General features: G+C 46.8%; 1 protein-coding gene across 3 annotated transcripts in view; it reads right to left on the bottom strand.

The window, feature by feature from the left end:
* Positions 1 to 19,941, bottom strand: part of kazna (kazrin, periplakin interacting protein a) — a 196,081-nt gene that overhangs the window by 112,265 nt on the left and 63,875 nt on the right. The gene's annotated exons all lie outside the window — the stretch shown is intronic.

Here is a 19,941-nt window from a genome sequence, read left to right as displayed (position 1 = left end):
CTGACCCCCCAGTCCTGCCACAGGGGGCAAATGAAACCCCTTCTCGTCAGAAATAAGATGGATGCTGAGAAACTCTGGCTCTGCAGAAAGTGAAGACGGGTCACTGCGACTAAGAGGTTCTCCATCTTTCTTCTGTCTGTGACCCGCAGGTAAACCCTCGCCGCAAATAAATGCCTCCTCACACGGCCCGTCTCACAGCACAGGTGACATTTCCTAAAAGGCATCCAAGCGAAACCTACTAATACCGTGTTCCACTCGCGGTGGCATTGCATTATTCATCCCCTCCGCCGACACTTTCATCCTCTGCTGTTTAGGCTCCCAGTTTCACACCTCAGCCAAATGTACAGCTGGAAACGCTTCTAAAGAAATTAAAATTAAGCCCAAATACCTTGCGTTGAGGTGTAACAGTGAGATGCTCCCTTCCTGGTGTATTCTGGGAGAATGTTTCTTGAAAGATGAAGTTCTGCTTGCTCAATGCCTGGCCACATGCATAATCGACTGATCCATCCATCCATCCATCCACCCATCCAAACTATCTACTCTTCCATCCATCCATCCATCCATCCATCCAAACTATCTGCTATTCCATTCATCCCATCCATCCCTTAGGCCCCACTCACTAAGATCTTCTTCAACACTGGGTAAAGCAGGAATACATATGACCGCATGAGATGTGAACTGTTTTTAGTAAAGATCCACCAGGAGAGGTCTTGCGTTCACCAAACTTATTATTCACTCGGCATTATATAAAGCACTTTCAACAGCGCAGTATATTACAGTTTTATCACATTACCACTTCAGTCCTACCAGCAGGGATTGCATCTGCTTGTTCTCATGCAATAAACTAAAGTAAAACTCAAAGAGAACAACAGCAGGCATGTTGTTTGCGCGTGTCTCGGTGCGTGTGCGTGTGTGGAACACCACGCTTTCGAACACTCCTGTCTCACATTCCAAGGTCAGCACCGACCAATCCACACAATGAAACCACCCCTCAGACCCAATAAGTCAAACCCAAGAAGAACTCACCTACTCCACGGGCAGCGCCGATGGTCCAGCAGCGTTGGAGAAAAGAAAAGAAAAAATAACGTTAATAACCTTGGTGCGAGCATTTATTTTCCCCCCGATTACCACACACTCCTCCGATCCAGCCCGCACCATTACGAGTTTCAATCACAAGCTGCAATAATCAAAGTGACCTGGAGTCAGTTTCCAAGTACTTGAACATCTGTAGCTGCATGGAAATAGGATGTGGGACTAATACAGAGCCTTGGCGTAAAATCCTGGCGCTCCCAGCGAGGATGTCACACAACCGCAGCGCCGTTTTTCTCTCATCTGCCCGACGGGACCTGCCCCCCCACCCCCCACCCGGATCGGCACGGAGCGCGAAGGCCGCTCACGGCGTGTGGGATGCTGGCCGTATCAGGACTCCCTTCACGGCCCGTGTTGACTGTAACTGTGCAGAAAAGAGGGGGGTAAGATACGAGGCCAGTTGATGGAAATATTATTAACCGCCACTGCACATTACATGGTGAAATTCAACCTCTGAGACACCTTGATAAATACAATTTAGCGCTGAGAAATCAATCTACAACGTGGTACTGTGAGCTCTAACATGGGTCACGGGAGGTACAGCGGACCGAAGCTCTGCAGAGCCTGCGGACGCTTCGCAGACATGACGACGGGTGTAAAAGTGCAATAGAGGTGTCCCCTGCCGTGCAGAGATAATTTGTTCCCGAACAAAACCATCCTAAAGCGAATTCTTGCAAACTGAACTCGTAACTGACGTTTGTTTCGATGGTAAAAAATTCGCACCTGCAAAAGTGAAAATGAATGAAATCAATGAAAACTATGCAGATGAGTTCACGCTCGTCGAATAACTTGACAAGGTTTGGACAGTCCAAATGGGCCACGGTTACCGTGATTTTTACAGGTGAAAGTAACAAACGGGAGATCACGGACGCCGAGAACTGAACTCGGCACGAGCCAAGCTGTAGCTGTGAAGAAGATCACAAGTTAGCAGTGATCACATGGCACAGCTGTCAGGAGATGCACAAAACCCAAATAAGGTCATTGTCAACACAAAGAAAAGTTTTGTAAACAGTAGAAAGGGTATTAGATGAAAACGTTCGTAACCTGGTAAAACATTCGCGATCTCGGAAAAAAAGAAATGCTCTACGACTGTTCCTAGATGTCATTAAAATATCTCGAACCCGGGCACCCGCTGCACTTTGCTCTGCTTTTTATGGGATACGTCTATGTGCATGGTCTGGGTCGAGTTACGTGTCCTCAAGGGGGGTTACCTTTAAGAAAACGTTAAGTGGCACGGAGGGGGCACGTGAAGCAATCGATCCATCACAGGGGTGTGGAATCTATAACGGGAAAGGCCCGACGCGCATTCCCGCAGAGATCCGATTCCCCGTAACCGCGAGTCACATTGCAGGCCACACCCTAACCCTTACTGCGTGTCACTGCTGCACACCCAGCTGCAGCCGCCTTGGCAACAGGGCCAGCAGACTGCTCAGTGGTTAAGGTACTGGGGCTCAAGTTGGACCCCAAATTTCAGCTCTTGGCTCCATCCATCCATCCATCCGGTCAAGGTGGTCCAGAGTCTATCCTGAAGCTAACGATGTGAAGTGGAACACACCTTGGATGGGATGCCAGTCAGTCACATGACAACTACACACATGTAAACATTACGGGAATTTTAGAGTACAGGCTGAATATAAATCAGAACTTTGATTCTTCATTTCTCACTGATCTTTCAGTTACATGCTGTCCTGTTCAAAGCAAGCAGATTTGCATGCTGGGAGGGTGGGTCTGGGCCAGGGTCTCTCTCAGGGAGCACGCACACAGGCCTGCGTAGTAAGAATGAGTATGGAGTCTGGGTGTGAACAACAGGCCCCTTTGGGACAGGGGATGAGGCGCTTGGGGTTCACACTGCCGTCGTCGTGGCAACAAGGAAGCCGCAAAGTGTTGCTGTGTATGAGTTACTGAAAAAAGGGAGGGAGACACAAAGACAAAGAGAACTAAATGAACATAATTTGTCATAGCTTAATGGAGTGAGACGCTTCACACACCCAAGCAAAGCAACAGCTCACAAACCCAGGAGGAAAAACAAGCTTATCCTCAGGAGCAACATGTTCTTTACTCTTACAAGAAAGCACTACATTTTAAAAAAACACAAGAAAATACACCCCATGCACTCAAGTGGCAAAATTTTGCTCACTGAGTGGTGAAGAAGACAAAAGCAAAAAGGATGGGGAAGAAGGGGGGTCAGGTAGCCAGGAGTCATCCGAATCGCTCAGCCTCGCCACGGCTGGGCGGCAGCGCCGCTCGGCTATTGAGCGGGTCGTCCGCTGAGATCTTGCAATAACAGCAGGCTGTGCGTCAAACGGTCCCTGCATCGTCTGGGTCCAAATACATACGCCTTCTGCAGAACCCAGTCCCAGTCAAAACACCACCACTATCCCTAAGGGAAGGCAACGTTTTCTATAGCCCAGCTGTAAATCACAGCACAAAACAACTAAACACAGATGCTCAGATACGCAGTATTCTTTTATTCAAGAATATGAAAGAAAAAAGAGTATTGGCCTAAACATACATATATGGAGCAGCAGGTGGCGTAGTGGTTGGAGCTGCAGAGCGGTTGCAGTGATGGACTCATGCTTGAACCCGTAATCCCTGATCTGTTACACTTGATCAGGGTAATTTTTCCAGATCTGATACAGTAAAACTACCCAGGTGCATAAATGGGTAAATACTCATAGTTGTAAACAGTTAACTTCACATTTTATATTGCTCACTGAGCAGTGAAGAAGACAAAAGCAAAAAGGATCAGAGAGGTAGTCCATCCATTTCCAACAAGCAGGGCTGGGGTGGTCCAGAGCCTATCCTGAGCACACAGGGAATGAGGCAGGGTACACCCTGGGAGGGACGCCAGTCCATCACAGGACAATCACATACTCATTGATGCACAAAAATACACACACAAAGGGTAATTTACAGTTGTGAGCAAATAATTTCCATTTTTTTTGTTTTTATCACTTTGAGATGGACTGGCGTCCCATCCAGGGTGTACCCCCCCGACCCCTTCGACCATGCAGCCAGTGTTTCCGGGATAGGCTCCAGTTCCCCACGACCCCGCTCCGTGCCAAGCGGTTATTGAAATTGGTTGGTTGGTTGTTTTAATTACTATATTTATTATTATTTCCATTTACGACCTACTTAGAACAAACAACAGTTTAAAAAAAAGGAGCTATTTTTGGATATATACCTTGGTCTAGGGTACTACAGGATGGGTTTGGATTAAAACCTACGTTTTCCAAGTCCAGTTTGCATCCCCATTGATACAAATCATGATAATCTTTTTACGTAATCAAAGTAAACTATTTTATGACTGTATAACTAAAATGGACAAACTCAGGATATAAAGAAGTGAGACGGCAAATTGTAAGAAACAGCAGCCACGTATGAAGCACTTCATGAATATTCATGAGCTCTCCATCGCAAAGGTGGAAGCGCCTGTCTATGCTATTAGCGCTGCAGCTCCGAGAGGCGTGTGCACTTCCAGCTATGGCGTTTCACCAAAAAACAGCCGTCCTGTTCGCTCGTTTTTCCCCGGCCTGTTTTACTTTTGGCCTCAAGAGCAAACAGCGCGGCGTGATTTCGAGCGGCGGCGCATGAAAAGGTGCCCGCGTGCTTTCAGGTCCTGGGGAAACAGTCTCCTCCCTGTAGGTATCTCAGGTGTCCCTGTACTCTGGTGTGTGTGTGTCTGTGTGTGTGTGTGTGTGTGTGTGTGTGTGTGTGTGTGTGTGTTTGTGTGCGCGCGGGCGCATGCTTCTCCTTCAAAGTGAGCTCTTCCAGGTGTTCGGAACCCCCCTCCATTCCCAGTAATTGTTTGAAGAGGGTAAAGATGGGTCTCGCATTCCTGCCTGAAGTTTAAGAGCAAGTCCCTGCTTCACATCGCATTAAGGGGTGAAAAGAAAACCTCGGAAGCATGAAATTAAGTCATTCACGGAGAGTTGTCGCTTCCATTTCCATTCCGGGCACGGAGCGACTGAACCGGAGGCGGCGGCAAATCCGGACGCTTTGTCTAATACCGCGGTAACTTCTACGGTCCGCTGTATTAATTGCAACAGAACTACAGAGACTGGTGCTACTGATGTTTAACTTTACACTTACTGTATTTTACATTTATTCACTTAGCGGACACTTTAATCCCCCCCACACAGCTCAGAGTAAACAAAGGTGTGTGACCTACAGGCTGGATGCTGGACGCAGAGTCAGCTCGCCCAAAACCTCAATTTCTGCCGGCACAAATGACACAATAATGTTCATTTTACACACACACACACACACACCATCTGAAACCGCTCGTCCCATACGAGGTCACGGGGATCTGGAACCTAACCCGGCAACACAGGGCGTAGGGCTGGAGGGGGAGGGGACGCACCCAGGACGGGACGCCAGTCTGTCGCAAGGCACCCCAAGTGGGACTTGAACCCCAGACCTACTGGAAAGCAGGACCAGTCAAATCCACCGCTCCACTGCTCCCCCGTTCATTTTAAATTATAGTTTTTTTTTTTTTTCCCTCCTTCAGCCCTGTGCATCATTGAAAACTAACTTCTTTCAGGTACTTTCCATCACAGGGAAGGGTACGGTGGTGGTGATATTTGCTCGTGTAGCTGATGATTTTCTCCAAAGATTCTTCTAGTGTTTAGCTTCTTACCACGATTTACCAGTTTATGTAGAACACACAAAGAACATGCAGACCCCCCCCCACAGACTGAGCTGGATTCAAACCCACAAGTAAACCCACAGCCTCGGAGAGGTTAGGCACCGGCACTACCCGCTGTGCCACTGTGCGCAAAATAAACCGTGCACTGCGTTGAACCTCAAGGACCAGGCAGACGCAGAGAAGAAAACTGATTATATCAAAATCGCTGGTTCTTTCAACCTCCAGCACACTTATTCATTTATTTGACGCTTTCCTCCAAAGCGACTTATAACGTTAAACTACTTATGGTTATTTACCTATTTAAACAGCTGGGTCATTTCACTGTGTCAATTCAAGGTAATACCTTGATCAAGGGCACTACAGCAGCAGGTGAGATTCGAACCGGCGAACCACAGCGCTACCAGCTGTTACCATGAAAATATTAAAGCCCCCCCTCCGTAGTTGACCGCAGCGAGCGTCACGGCAGGTCCACCTGGGACAGGTGCTGGAACTCCCGTGTCCTGGAGGTCCGCCGAGGGGACAGTCCCCGATGGGCCAGTGAGGTGATGCTCAGAGCACTCGCAGCAGCTCGGGCTCTACCTGACGAGCGTACGGACCCTATGTTGATGTCAGCACGGCAACTGCTCCCGACCCAACCTTGCCCGCGGCAGGGAGCAGCGGGCCACAGATGGCGGCTGTCCTGCGAGGACACGCGTGTCCAACCCTGTCGAGAGCCTCCTTTTCACACACTGCTTCGGAAAGTGCAGCTCGAGCATCAAATGTCCTTCTCTGCTTTCCCACGTCCAACTTCCTTCTGAGCAACGATCGCAATGCCTCCTCTGCTCTGCTTTGACGCAAGACCAACCCCCCCAAACCCCACTCCACACCCCCACCCAACTGCTACATTCCCAGGGCGAGAGCCTCGGCGGATCAATACAGTTGATCCAAAATCACATGGCACTGGTAAACGCCTACCCCTTACCCCCACTCCACTTTACCATGAAAGCTACTCCCCTCCCCCAGCTTGGCTATGACCAGACAACCTCCAGGCAGAAAAGCATGGAGAGTCATTACGTTCTTCACAGGGGAACTTTACATTTATCCACTTTGCTCATGTTTCTCCAAGGTGACTTGGGATGGTGTATATGAAGCTATTTACTGTGATTTACACACGTTTATACAGCAGGGTAATTTTTACTGCATCATTTCAAGGTGAGCTCCCTCTTGAAGCGCATTACAGCAGGAGCAGGGACCCAGATCCGAGTTCTTTGACGGTAAGAGAATGACACTCACCGCTACGCCCCCTGCTGTCCCCTTACGCATCACCTCATAGGCTGGGTTTTACTTGTGCAAAGTATAAATCGCAGGTAAAACAGCAGCTAGGAGGGGTCAGTGGGTTGTGCAGCGGTCAGCGCCATTGCTCTTTAAATGGAAGGACCAAGGATTGAATCCCTGCTCCTACTATAGGATCAAGGTACTTATCCTGAACCGGTACAGTAAAAATGACCTTGCTCTACAAATGGATGAATCAGTCTAAAGAGCTCAGTATAAAAAACTCACATAGTAAAGGTTTTTACAGAGAAATCTGAGCCAAACAAATAAATAATAGTGATACAACAGACAATACTGATGCTTTCCTGCAAAAAGCAACATCCAGTGAACAGAACCTCTTTGTTCTGTCAAGTTTTGCTTGTCCACAGGGTAAATGGGGGGTAAAAAAACACATTTAACAAGGTGAATCAGGGCCTGTAGATGATGTTCACATTCACCCACCGTCCTCTTCTCACCGGAAATTTCTCTGGTACACGGATCTGCCTTTGAGATGGCTGGTGGGATCGGTGCTGCAGAATGGGAGGGTGATGCTGGACACTGTCCTTACCTCCTCAGCGGGGGGAGTCGTGGACCATGGGGCAGCTTCCAAATTTCTGCACCCACCGCAGGTGGTGTATCACAACTGCACCCTCCTGCAAGTTTTCAACACCCTTGGACCCTGGTCCTTCATGAGGCCTCATTGCCTCCCAACCCCAATCACCTGGATGAGCCTACGGGAGGGCCGTGGGGGGGTGCAATAGTAGGACTGCCAGCCCAAGCACCCGGACCATTTGGACCCCCCCCCCCGGGGCTGGATACCTGGCACCTTCTTGGGTTACGCTTTGCGCTGCTAAAAATTAACTTCTGCATGGGGTGGGGGGGTGTGAATGATGTGAAGGGCACACCAAAAAAGAGCCACGAGAACAAAACTCCAGTGGAAGGAAGTTCATTATGATTATTTCTGTAAAGACATGTTTCTCCAAAGCAGCTTACAGTGACTTGCCCATCAATACATCAGGTTAATTTTTACCGTATCAGTTCAGGGTAAATATCAGAACCAAGGGTACTGCAGTAGGAGGTGGGATTCAAACTAGGGTTGTTCCACTGCGAGGTGGCAGCTCAAACCGCTACACCTTCTGCTGCCCGATGTCATGGTACCATAGTAATACCCCCTCTTGCTGAAAAAGGCCCTTGATTGGCCAAGCCTGGTCATGTGACTTCGCAGGTAGGCACCGATGCAGGAGACGCCAACTCAACTGGCGCTGTGTCAAATAGCACTGACAGCAGCTGTAGTCACCTTCCCATACCCCCCATGCCCCACAACTTCCACTGGCTGCTGCCGTTCCAGAGGAACAGATTGGATTCATTTGCGAAGCGAAGACAAACAGTCCGTTTTATTAGGAGCCGTGTGAATCGGGGGCCCCGGGGTGCCACCCACCATTAGGGCTCATCCAAGAAAATGGTCCTCATTAATTCCTTGCACGCCACACTGCCTCCTTTTCGGGGAGTGTGATATGATGTACAGCACCTCACCGTGGACCGTGCTCGACACCCACCCCGCCGCGAACACGAAGTGACCGAAACGACGCTTCGGAGAAACTGCAGCGACGGAGCCCAAGAAGGCACGGGGAAGAGAAAGTCGAGATAATTCGGTTTTACCGCACCGCGGAAGGAAAAACCAGAACAGACATCCTGAATAATTGCTACGGTGACGGAACTCAACAGCCAAGGCCGATGGCACCTCATTTCCAGCAGCCCGATGCCTCGAACCTCCATCCATCCATCCGGCCACCCACCCCCCATCGAGTCGGGAACGGTCCCTTTCAAAGGCTCACGGACGCGGCGCCTCGCGGAGGGAAGGCCCGGCCCACGAAATCAGCCGGGCGTCGTCGTCGTCGGTCACGCTCCAAACGCGTCCCTGCGATTCTTTCCACGGAGCCAAAAAAGGCACCGTTTCTATTTAATTAAGACTATGAATAATCGATTTTGCGTTACCCTTATCGCAGCCCTATTCTCCGTTGTTCGCATTCCGCGAATTTAATGAACGTTTTAAGTCATTTATCTGAAGAGGCTGCTTTAATGACAATCTTGGATAGAATGGCTTTGGGATTTTTCCACTTTTAAAAAAAAAAAAAAAAAAAAAAAGCATGATTTATGTTCAGTTCTCCTTCGTGTGACCTTGGGAAGAAAAGTTATTTCTGCTTAGCACGGACTTTTTTTCTTTTTTTTTTTAATTTCATAATTTCTGTCGCAGCGCAGGCCCGTTATTCGGAGTTTACTCCTTTCTCGTTCTTTCTGCCGATCTGTGTTTCTGCCCCATGGGGCACGGGCTCAATCCCGTGAAATATGGATAATGTCATTGATTACCAGCTCCGCTACATCAGCCATCTGCCGAAGAATTTAATAAAAAAAAAAAAAAATAGAGAGAAGCTATTACCAGGAGCGAGCTGCAAGGTGCGGGATGGATGAGAAAGATGGGCTCGGTGCGGACCATTACCCCACCGTGACACACCGCGGGAAACACAGGTACGGCGGACGGTTAGTAACACAACAATCCCACTGGGCCATTGACCTGCCCCCACCGACACTCCCGTGCTCTCATTACAGACACAGTGCTGGACACTGATATGATTGGGCCAGCAGGTGGCATAGTCATTAGAGCTGTCTCCTAGCAATTGATGGACATGGGTTCGAATTCCTGCTCCTGCCACGGCACCCTTTACTTAGGTACTTCCACTAAGCTACAATAGTAAAATTCACTCATTTCTTCATTTATCTCTCAACACATTGGACAACTGGTATCATACTAGTAACAGCTGCTGTATTTTGGACCCAAAGGTTGGAGGTTCCAATGCCACCTCTAGCTGTAGTACCCTTGAGCAAGGTACTTACCTTCAGTAGCTCCAGTGACAATAAAAGCAACTTATACTGTTAAAAGCGACTTATAATGTTAAGCTTATAGAGACTTATAAGTCAGTAGCTTGACGCTATAAGTCACTTTGCAGAAAAGTGTGAGCTAAATGAATAAATGTAGCAGAGGACCTTTGGGCTTTTGATTTTGGACCTCGTGTGTGAGGGACCACCAATCTGCCAGGTAAATGATTTCAAATAACTTAATGCATTTACATTTACATGAATTCATTCAGCAGATGCTTTTCTCCAAAGTGACGCACATCTCACAGAAAATATATGTTCATTACATTAACAGAAAGAGACGATTAGATGCAGACGCGTGATTCTTAACTAGTTTCTTTCTTTCCACCATATGAACCAAGTAGCTGCATAAAATTTTATAGGAATATCCACGATTCCTGATCACCTTCCTAGTAATTTTTTTATATAGATACATATAAACATTTACATTACATGAGTAGCTCTGAAAAGGTTTATCTGGCCATCATCTTGAAGTTATAGTACATGAACATTTACACCTTACATGAACTTAAGAGATGATGGGCAAAGTGAGTCTGGAAAAGGTGAGTTTTAAGACCCTTTTGAAATGTGGACAGGGATTCAGCAGTTCTGAGTGAGAAGGGGAGGTCGTTTCACCACTATGGAGCCAGAACTAAGATCCTCTGTGTTTTCCGTTTTGTTCCGTGGGACCACCAAGCAGGCAGATGTCAAGGAGCGTAGTAGTCTGGTTGGGGTGTAGCAATTGATTAAGTCTTGTAAATAGCTGGGAGCAGTTCCATCGATGCATTTGTAGGTAATAACCAGGGTCTTAAATTTGATCCGGGCAGCTAAAGGAAGCCAGTGCAGAGAAACGAGTAGAGGCGATACATGCGAACGCTCCGGCAAGTCAAACACAACTCGGGCAGCAGCGTTCTGTATCAGCTGTATCCCAGCACAATGCCCAGAAGCGTCACAAACCCAACGCTGCAAGTCGCGCTGGAGAATGAAAGGAAATACCTCAAGAATATATGATGCGTTTAATATGCTGTAGATACTTCTTCACGGCCCGTTCTCTGGACACCACGGCTGACCTCTCGGGAGGACAGGTGAGGTGCAGCTCAAGGACGCAGCGGCTGCAGCTCCAGCAGAGCCTGGTGGGTCAGTGTGTGGAGAGAGACTCCGGGCTTCCTGTCCAACAATGCGCCCTTGGCTTTGGACGGAAACAAAGATGGTTCTCGGCGATATGGGCTAAGGAGCTGGACGCTTCTGGGTATTGTGCTAGGTAATTGTTCTCCTACCACTGTACTCTGAGATCACTTTGGGGGTGGGTGTCCTGAAGGCGGCGTCGGGGTTAGATGGAGCAGAGCCTTTACTAGTTCCAAACGCAGCTTCACTTTTGACCCATTTTCCACCGACTCTGAGCAACCAGAACCCAACCGATGACCGGCCACATGGTCAGAAACACCGCCTTGCAGCCGACCATTTAGACATGAGCCTTTGTCTCTCAAACCGAAGACGTGTTACAGCAGGAAGCGAAACGACAGACCACCTTGGCGTCACTGTATTCGGAGTAAAATCTCTTTTGACGGCACTACAGCAGCACCCCTACTCAGACTCTAACTCACACTCAGCATCAACACTGGCTTCTTAACCGCTGCGCCATCTGCTGTCCTCAAAGAGGCGTCACTGGACAAAGCAGTCCCACGCAGGGATGCTGCCGATGGCACTTATCCTGCGACCGGCTGGCATTTAACTTCAGGCTCGATGTTAGACTCAACTTCAGCTGTCAATCATTTTCACTGGGCAATTTTATCACAGCGGTAAAGGATTATTATTCTGGCATCAAAGGAGGCGATATAAAAAGATGGACTGTATTGGTTTTTAATCTGCTCGTTTCTGGACCGGCGTCAGGAGAATACATGCTGCAGAATGCGAACCAGGTAACAGCAGTTCAGGATTTTATAACCTGAGGGCCACTAACTGGAGTCCAAAGAAAGACCCTACCGCTGTACCCTTGAGGTCCGAAGTTGCGCCGCTAAAGGACCCACTTTGTAACTGTGAGTCAAGGGTAAAAACCAGCAAATCGGTGTTAAAGTCAATTAAAATATCATGTTTTAATAATAATATGATATTAATAATATCATGTTTTTTCAGTGGCAGTTAATGAATGTTCTCCTTGTATAAACTGATTCTTTATCTTACAGAGTTGCTCATTTCCAAAAAGTGATTTGTTAGCTCAGATGAGTTTTTTTGCATCCTCCTTTACATGCTCTTGCTTTTAAAACAGGGCCACATAATGCAGCACCTATATCACTTTTGCAGTAATATGGTGATATTATTTTGTGCTTCTCTCCAAGACATTTTACAACGTTCACCGGTACTCACTCATTAACACGTATTTATTCAGCTGATGCTTTTCTTCAAAAGCAACTTACAATGTTAACCCACCAACAATCGTTCACCTATTTATAGAGCTGGGTAATTGTACTGGAGCAATTTAAGGCAAGTACCTTGCTCAAGGGTACTAGAGAAAGAGGTGGGGATTGAACCTATGATGATGGGATCCAAAGGCAGCAGCTCTAACTACTATGTTATCAGCTGTCACCACTTCTGTTATGTCTCATTTACACAGCCGGGTAATTTTTACTGAACCGATTCAGGACAAGCACCTTCGGCAAAGGTGCTACAGCAGGAGGCAGGGTTCGAACTAATGATCTTCACAGTGCAGGGAAGTGACTATAATAATCTACTGTCCCAAAGCCACAAAAAAATCGGATTGTCTGTATATGGCACGTAGCTACGTTGCGCGTATGAATGAAGTGCAAAGATACTGAAAATCACAGTAAATATTGCTGCAACAGCTTGGACGTTCTGAGAATGGTAGAACCGCAGACGAGCCGTCTGGTGTACTTTCGGGTCTCGCTGTTACATGCTCATTATTTATTTAATTTCTCGATGTTTGTCAGCAATAACAAGAACAAGATCCCAATTTGTGAAAACGCTTTAAGCGTCGACTGACTTGGTCTGTTCCGTTTCTCGTTTCGGTTTGCGCCAACAAGCCGACGCAGCGTGCTCCTTCAGAGACGTTCACACGCGCCGGCATTGAATATCAGTTTCTTGTTGTTTTTTTGTTTTTTTATAAAAATGAATCCGTCTTCCGTATGTCTAATCCAAAGGAACAAGTAAAATAACGTGTTGATTTTTGCACAAAGTAAAGATACAACCCTTTATTTCTTATTTCCAAAAGTGATGGCTAACATTTTACATATAGTTCTAACACGAATGGATGAGAGGATATGGCCACCCAGTTTTTGTGTGCAGCTTCTTTGAATGCTATTGATAATATTTTTTTTCCAGCTAACATGATCAACAATGGCAGGTAAATAAATACATAAATAGAATAAGGGTTCTCGTTCTTTTTCCCACCGCCGATTGCACAGAAAGACCACTGTGACTCCGGAAGATTCTACACCCGCTGTGATCTCTATCTCCTTTCATCGTGCTCTCCCTGGCAGTGCCATTAGCTTGGGCCGCCTCCAAGTCTGGTGGGAAAATTTCCACCTAATGGGTCTTTGAGAGGAGGCCCCTGTCCTTTGCACACCTAATAGTGTGCATTACGTAGGTTCCAAAGAGAACTTCTTCCATGTCATGCTGCTGCGAAAGAATATAAGACTATATATATATATATATGCCTCTGAGGACAATAAAATAGCCTTGAGCCACTCGACGGCTCATCATGTTGTCAATGAAAAGTAATAGGGTACATTAGAGCAGCTCGGCTACCTGCAGACCGAGACTATGGCGACCGACGAGATGATCGACGGCGGAATCGCAGGAGGAGAGTTGCCGTGCCAACACACAGCGAGCGGCGGCGGAGATCCCAGAACGACAGCCAAGCTGGCGTCAGCCGAGAAGCATCCTTTATGATCTCTGCCGAGCGGTGACAACGTATGGCTCCCGCTCGGGTGGAAATGGAAGCTTTGGGAATTACGACCGAGAGCAAAAGCCTACGATGTCCCATCTAACACCCAGTTTCTCTACTCAGTGTAGATCTGACAGGGAACACAAAGAGCCCCCTGTCCTCCACTGATAATGTTCATTTCAGTGATGACTGCAAAGTAGTAAACACTGCAGAATGGGCATTATTTTGCTTGGTTGACTGGGATGGCCAGTTTGCCAAGTAATTTAAAATAGCATTTGTGTTCTTGACTGAAAAGGTCCCTTGCGTGGTCTCTTTGTGCATCTGGTGTGGGAATTTCAACCATTTCAACACATTTTCTGCACATTTTAACCATGCAGTCACTTCAAAGGGCTCAAGGTGCTTCTTTCACTCTAGGTAAAGTCATTTTTCATCTCTTCATTCATCATCATCGTAAGCGTTGGGATTGTTTCCAAATTTAGGAGATTTGGTGGTATGGAGACAATGGTAACATTCGAGCCAAGCCGCACAAATAGACTTGGCATGACGTAGCGATTGAGGACCTGGTCTTCTCAAGTCCCAGATGGGCTCCTGCTGTGGTATAGAGAAAAAATACACCTAAAGGTAGTTTTTTTTTTTTTAAAAAAAATGTTATTTTACATTTTGGGTTCAGAATTATGGCTAGGAGGGACGTAGTGGCACAGAGGGTTTACCCTGTACCTGCTATGTGGTGAGTCTGGGGTTTGTGGCTTGCAATGGAGTGGTATTCCCTCCTGGGTGTGCCCCCCCCCCCCTTTTGGTCTTGCGCTCACCGTGACCCTGGTTGTGGACAGTGTGTGGGTTACGGTTGGTGATAGAGGTTAGGGTTAAGGCTAAATGTTACTTCTGTTGAATACCTGAACACGGAGGCCGGGCATCAGCATCACACTACACTCCTGGTCTTGCAGTGTTCACCAATAAGTACGGACTTCTTGGGAGGCTATCGAAATAGTATTATCGCTCCCTGGGAAGCACGAGAGCCCCACTGCATGCTAAGAGTCCAGGAGTCCGTCAACTAGCACCAAAACCCTATTAGGAAGCAATGTTATCTTAATGAACCTGCAAATCAAACACAACTGCCCCTAGAATAAACCTTGGTTCACACCAGGCATACAAATGAAACAAGCAGTAGGAACGTTATGCTTTCCGGTCACCTTATTTAGAGAATGGAAATGTTGAAATACTTAAATTTTTCCACTTTAATACACCCAGGAAATCACAACCCAGAGTTAGTTTCTGACAAATTTATGGATTTTATTTATTTATTTATAGATTTTTACATTTTTGGCAAGAAAATGTGTCTCATTGGCTCTGGTCCACACCAGAGTTTCCCTCCACAAATATGTCGTTCAGTCAAGTGTCAATCAAGCATCCAATTTACTTCCCCTAGAAAAGTGAACGTGAACTTTGGAAGATTCGGTGACCCTTTCAGAACTTCTTAGGCAACGTGCCACGTGAGCATCCTTGTTAAATATCGCAGCTTTCTGCTCTGGTTTTGCAATACATACGGTATCTCTATATTTTTGCCTTTCCTCATTGCACTCTTTCTCCATCCATGTTGCTGTGACCCAGTTCTGCTCCATTGCAATTAAAAATAAATAGACGATAAAATGTTTGCCTTCTGTTTCTATGCTATTTCTGTCACAATCCTTCAGCAACGCTCAAGACATTAGTTATCTAAACCATCTGTAACATCATGGGATAGTTCCCTCATACAACACCATTATCAGTAGCTTAGCAGCTGGATATCTACCGTTGGGTATGTTGACACGTTAGATACGTTAAAGCAATACCGTTGCTGCCTAAGGTGAACAAATCACTTAATTTCATTTGTAACATTGGTTTATTGCAAAGGCCAAATGAGAGGCAGCCTTACTCCATTCCGTCCTTCCTATCTACAGGATTAACAAAGCGATAGGAGCCACATGATCCATCACAGCTGTCAAATCCGACCCCTTGCTGAAAACGAGCCCGATAATTGCTCTGTATAAAGAATTTACGATATAAGACCTAAAAGGGGCTTAATTTAGTCATGACAGGTTTTATATTCAAACTGTGGTCACTGTTTGGTATTTCATAAACTACTACTAAAAAACAAGGAGTACAAATGATGTAACTTTGAGTAATCATACAGCTATGGGCCACAGAGGGTGAGGGGGTTGAGGAGGAGGGCAACAAACTTAAAACATGCTGAATGTCCTTCAAAAAAAGACATTAAATCAAGTACAGGAACAATGATGTAGGGGAGCCGTCTGGCTGATGAATGCATTACTGTCACCGTGAGGAGTGATCATCTGTAATATTCGCTCGAGACAGAGAGGGGGGTGTCTGGCCATCCCCCACGAGCCATCTCTTAAAAGAAGCCATCAGCAGCAACAAGGAAGTAATTTCCTCCCACCTCCAGGGGAACTGAGATGGGGATCTTTTTATTTTTTCTGGCCCTCGCTCAAGGTGTTCAGGCGAGTTGCTTGATGTTTGAAGGAGAACCATTTTTGTCACCTGAGATTGGAAGGAAGACTGTTTTTGCCATTTGATCTTAGACAGATGAGCAATCTTGTGCACCAGGGTCTTATTCATTTTTTGCTTCCTGTGGGTCCACCCCCTTCAGAATAGGCAACCAATCAGAAAGCTTTGAATCAGAGCGCTTTCAATCCCATTGGTAGGCTCGAGTGCCACTTTTTCTTCTTGGACCCTCCCAGATTATAAATATGATGGACCCCCTTTCCTACTTTGGTCCCTTGCAGGTGTGGGAAAAAACTCAAGTTCTCGCATTCATCTCATTATACCGGCACAACCGGAACCTGGCAAAAAAAAAAAATGTCTTCAGCATATTTCCATTTCCCCCTTTTTTATGCAATGAAAGTAGCTTTCACCTACCACTCTGAAGCCTCATTAAGCCAGGTAAAACACAGATTCTTAAACTCATAAATAATACTTCAGAATTTTTTTTTAAAATCTTGAAATTCAAAATGTACAGTATTTTTTTCAGATCTGTTCATTTTTTTCTTTGCGGTAATTAAAGATTGTGGCGCACTGAAATCCAGAGACACCAACAGACAACCCAGTGAGTGACCACACAGGCGTACCTGCAGGAGGACTTATAGTTTTTCTTATTCTTATTTCATTTTTTGTTGTTGGCATTATCATGTTGCAAGTAACAGCTGCTGAAGTTATTTCTGCCAACAGCCTTTAGTCGTCTCTTTACAGAGGTGGAACTGACCACTTTACCGTCTCAGCAGTACAGTAATATCTGTACTTCTCTTATATTTATTATGCCCTTTTATTTATTTGCTTATTCTTAGTATACTTATCCAAATGTGATTATTTTCGTAAAGCACGATTCCAGAATCTATTATTGTATTGCTGCACTGTCACCACACTCACATTGCTAACGCAATTTCTTTCGGGATTAATAACGTTCCCATTTAATCTATTATCTAATCTTTACTTTTTCTGTGGAATTTGTCGTTTTACATTCCAGCCTATTTCGCGACGCCGCACAGGCTGAGCCTCCGTTGTTGTGAAACGCAGAATCAATTTGTTGCCGAAAAAATCCATCATTTTAAAAACTGTTTTCAGTTTTCCATTAGCATTTGTTATTCTCGCAAAATGACAATGCATATTAATGTGTGTGTGTGTGTGTGTGTGTGTGTTGGAAAAGTATGAAACACTTCAGCATTAATGCCCATGACTTTCTGGTGTCTTAGGTGAGAAGAGAGCATCCAGAGGGAGAACAAAACGCTGAAAAAGCCCACCTGTGACCTTAGAGTCAAAACCACACACCAAACAAGAATAGTGTGGGCAGTAGTTAGGATGTGGGCTTGTTACCTGAAGGTTCTCGGTTCAAGTCCCACTTCCTGCTACTGTCACAATTCACTTGAAGAAGGTGCTGTTTTTCCGGTAAAGATGTATGGGAGGGAAAATTTGTACAGGTAACAATATGAAGGCATCAGAGTTGTACCCAAAAGGAATCCCATTTAGACATTTTGTGGAATAATGAGTGAGCAGCAGTGATTAATTGGACTAATTAGCGCAGAAACAGACTGAAAAGAAAACCAACACACGCAATCATCCGAGACATTAACTATGAGATCCCTACCCAGTTGAGTTCAGTTCCAAACCCTCGGTGTGCCTCCCTCTCTGAGCACCGCAGATCGGAGACACATCTGAGCACCGAGTTACATCTCTTTGGTGTGGCGGGTAGCATAAGCTGAGGTTCGCTTCCCTCCAAGACAGCGAGTCTGAATTTCACAGCCTGCCGGCACCATCAACCCCGGTCCTCTTTCTTCTGCTCGTACCCTGTCTGCACAGAGCTACATCTCGACATCCACCGGGGTGAGCGACAAGCAGGGGGATGCGTCACAGGCACAGGCTTCACAGCATCCCTTTCTACCGCTCCACTGGCGAAATCTACGCTCTCCACGGGACAAACGTTCATCACAGCAGGGCTGGCACACGCTGTAAGGGTTACAACTGCTGCCATACAGTCAGAGGAGCCGGGTTCGAATCCCCGCTCGCACTGTACTGCCCTTGATCTAAGCATTCACCCTGACTTGATACAGCAAAAATTACCCAGCTGTAGAAACGGATAAACTGCAACTTAAGCGGCTTAGTTCACAAACCTTTCACTGCAGGTCTCCTTGGACAAAGGTGTCCGATAAACAAATGTTGCGGGAACCACAGAGGAGCTAATAAAGCAGTAATTTCACCCAGAGAAGCTCATTTATCATAATGTTTGTGCTCCTTAATTGCAGTGCTCCTAAGGACCAGGTCTTATTCAAACATTTCGAACACTGGAACAATAGCTAATGACTTGTCCATTTTTTTGCTCACAGACCTTTTGTCCTATAAAGGCAAAGAAGCCCAGTCTCCTCGAACCCTCGGCTACTGGGGGGGGGGGGGGGGGGGGGGGGCAGGCTGTAAGTGCTAAGGAGGAGGGGATGAATGAGGAGTTCAGACTGTGGTCGGGTCGGCTGGAGGAGGATGGAGAGGCATTGTATCGGCAGGCAGGATCGAAGGTCCGAATGCGCAGTGTCACCGGTGGCCACGCAATGAATCACAGGGGTGACAGCTCACAGGGCACCTGCCTGAACCACGGCCTTGGCAGGATACGCCCGCCAGCGGGGAGAAGAGCGTTTGCATAGCTCAATGGGGAGCACTATGCCGGGAAAGGACCCTCCCCACAACCCCTTGCAGCTGCGGCAGGAGAATGAACGGCACTGCGTGCGACTGGAGGCGCCACCAAGCACACCCTTATAGAATGTGGAATCACGTCACGTGAACCCCTCCGCTGGGCTCGTCCCTGCACGGACAGCCAGGAGGACCGAACCCTGCAGCACAAAACCCCCCGTGAGGTAACATATACGATACAAACTTTGAAAGGTGATCCAAAGCCCTTTGCATCGTTTACCGATTTTCCTGAATCACGTGTTTTTTTAAGCCAGTTTACCCAGCTGTTTAAATACGCAAATCACTGCAAGTAGTGGAACATTAAAGCCGCTTTGGAAGAAAGCATCGGTTTACTGCAATGACGAAAGTGATCAGAAAGTTGTGGGTTCGGTCACCTCTGAGCCAAAGACCCCACCTGAACAGGTGTGAGTGGTAGATACAGAGGGGCATGAATGGATGGGGTGTAAAACCGTACACTGGGCAGCTCATTTTGACAAAGTGTTCAGTAAGCAACGGGCAACCGAAATAAAGATCAAGAGCAGTAGGAGTAAACTGACCAGAGCCCAGTGCAAGGCGGGAACCGACCAGTCCTGGTACAGAGAGACCTACAGTACTGAGAGAGAGACCCACAATGCACAGAGAGAGAGAGAGAGAGAGAGAGAGAGAGAGAGAGAGAGAGAGTGACCATTGCTTTGGAACAGAACTGAATAAGATTTGTCATGCCAATGAAACATACTCAGTGAAAACTGAAACTGAAAACTGAGGGACCTGCGATACAGAAAGACCCACAGTAGTGAGACCCTAAATGGAGAAGGAGAGATCCACAATGCAGGGGGGAGAGAGAGAGAGAGAGAGAGAGAGAGAGAGAGAGAGAGAGAGAGAGAGAGAGAGAGAG

Source organism: Scleropages formosus, chromosome 2, assembly GCF_900964775.1.
Source record: "Scleropages formosus chromosome 2, fSclFor1.1, whole genome shotgun sequence".
NCBI lineage: Eukaryota > Metazoa > Chordata > Actinopteri > Osteoglossiformes > Osteoglossidae > Scleropages > Scleropages formosus.
The sequence above is the reverse complement of the archived record's forward strand: the minus strand, read 5'-3'. Positions and strand labels throughout refer to the sequence as shown.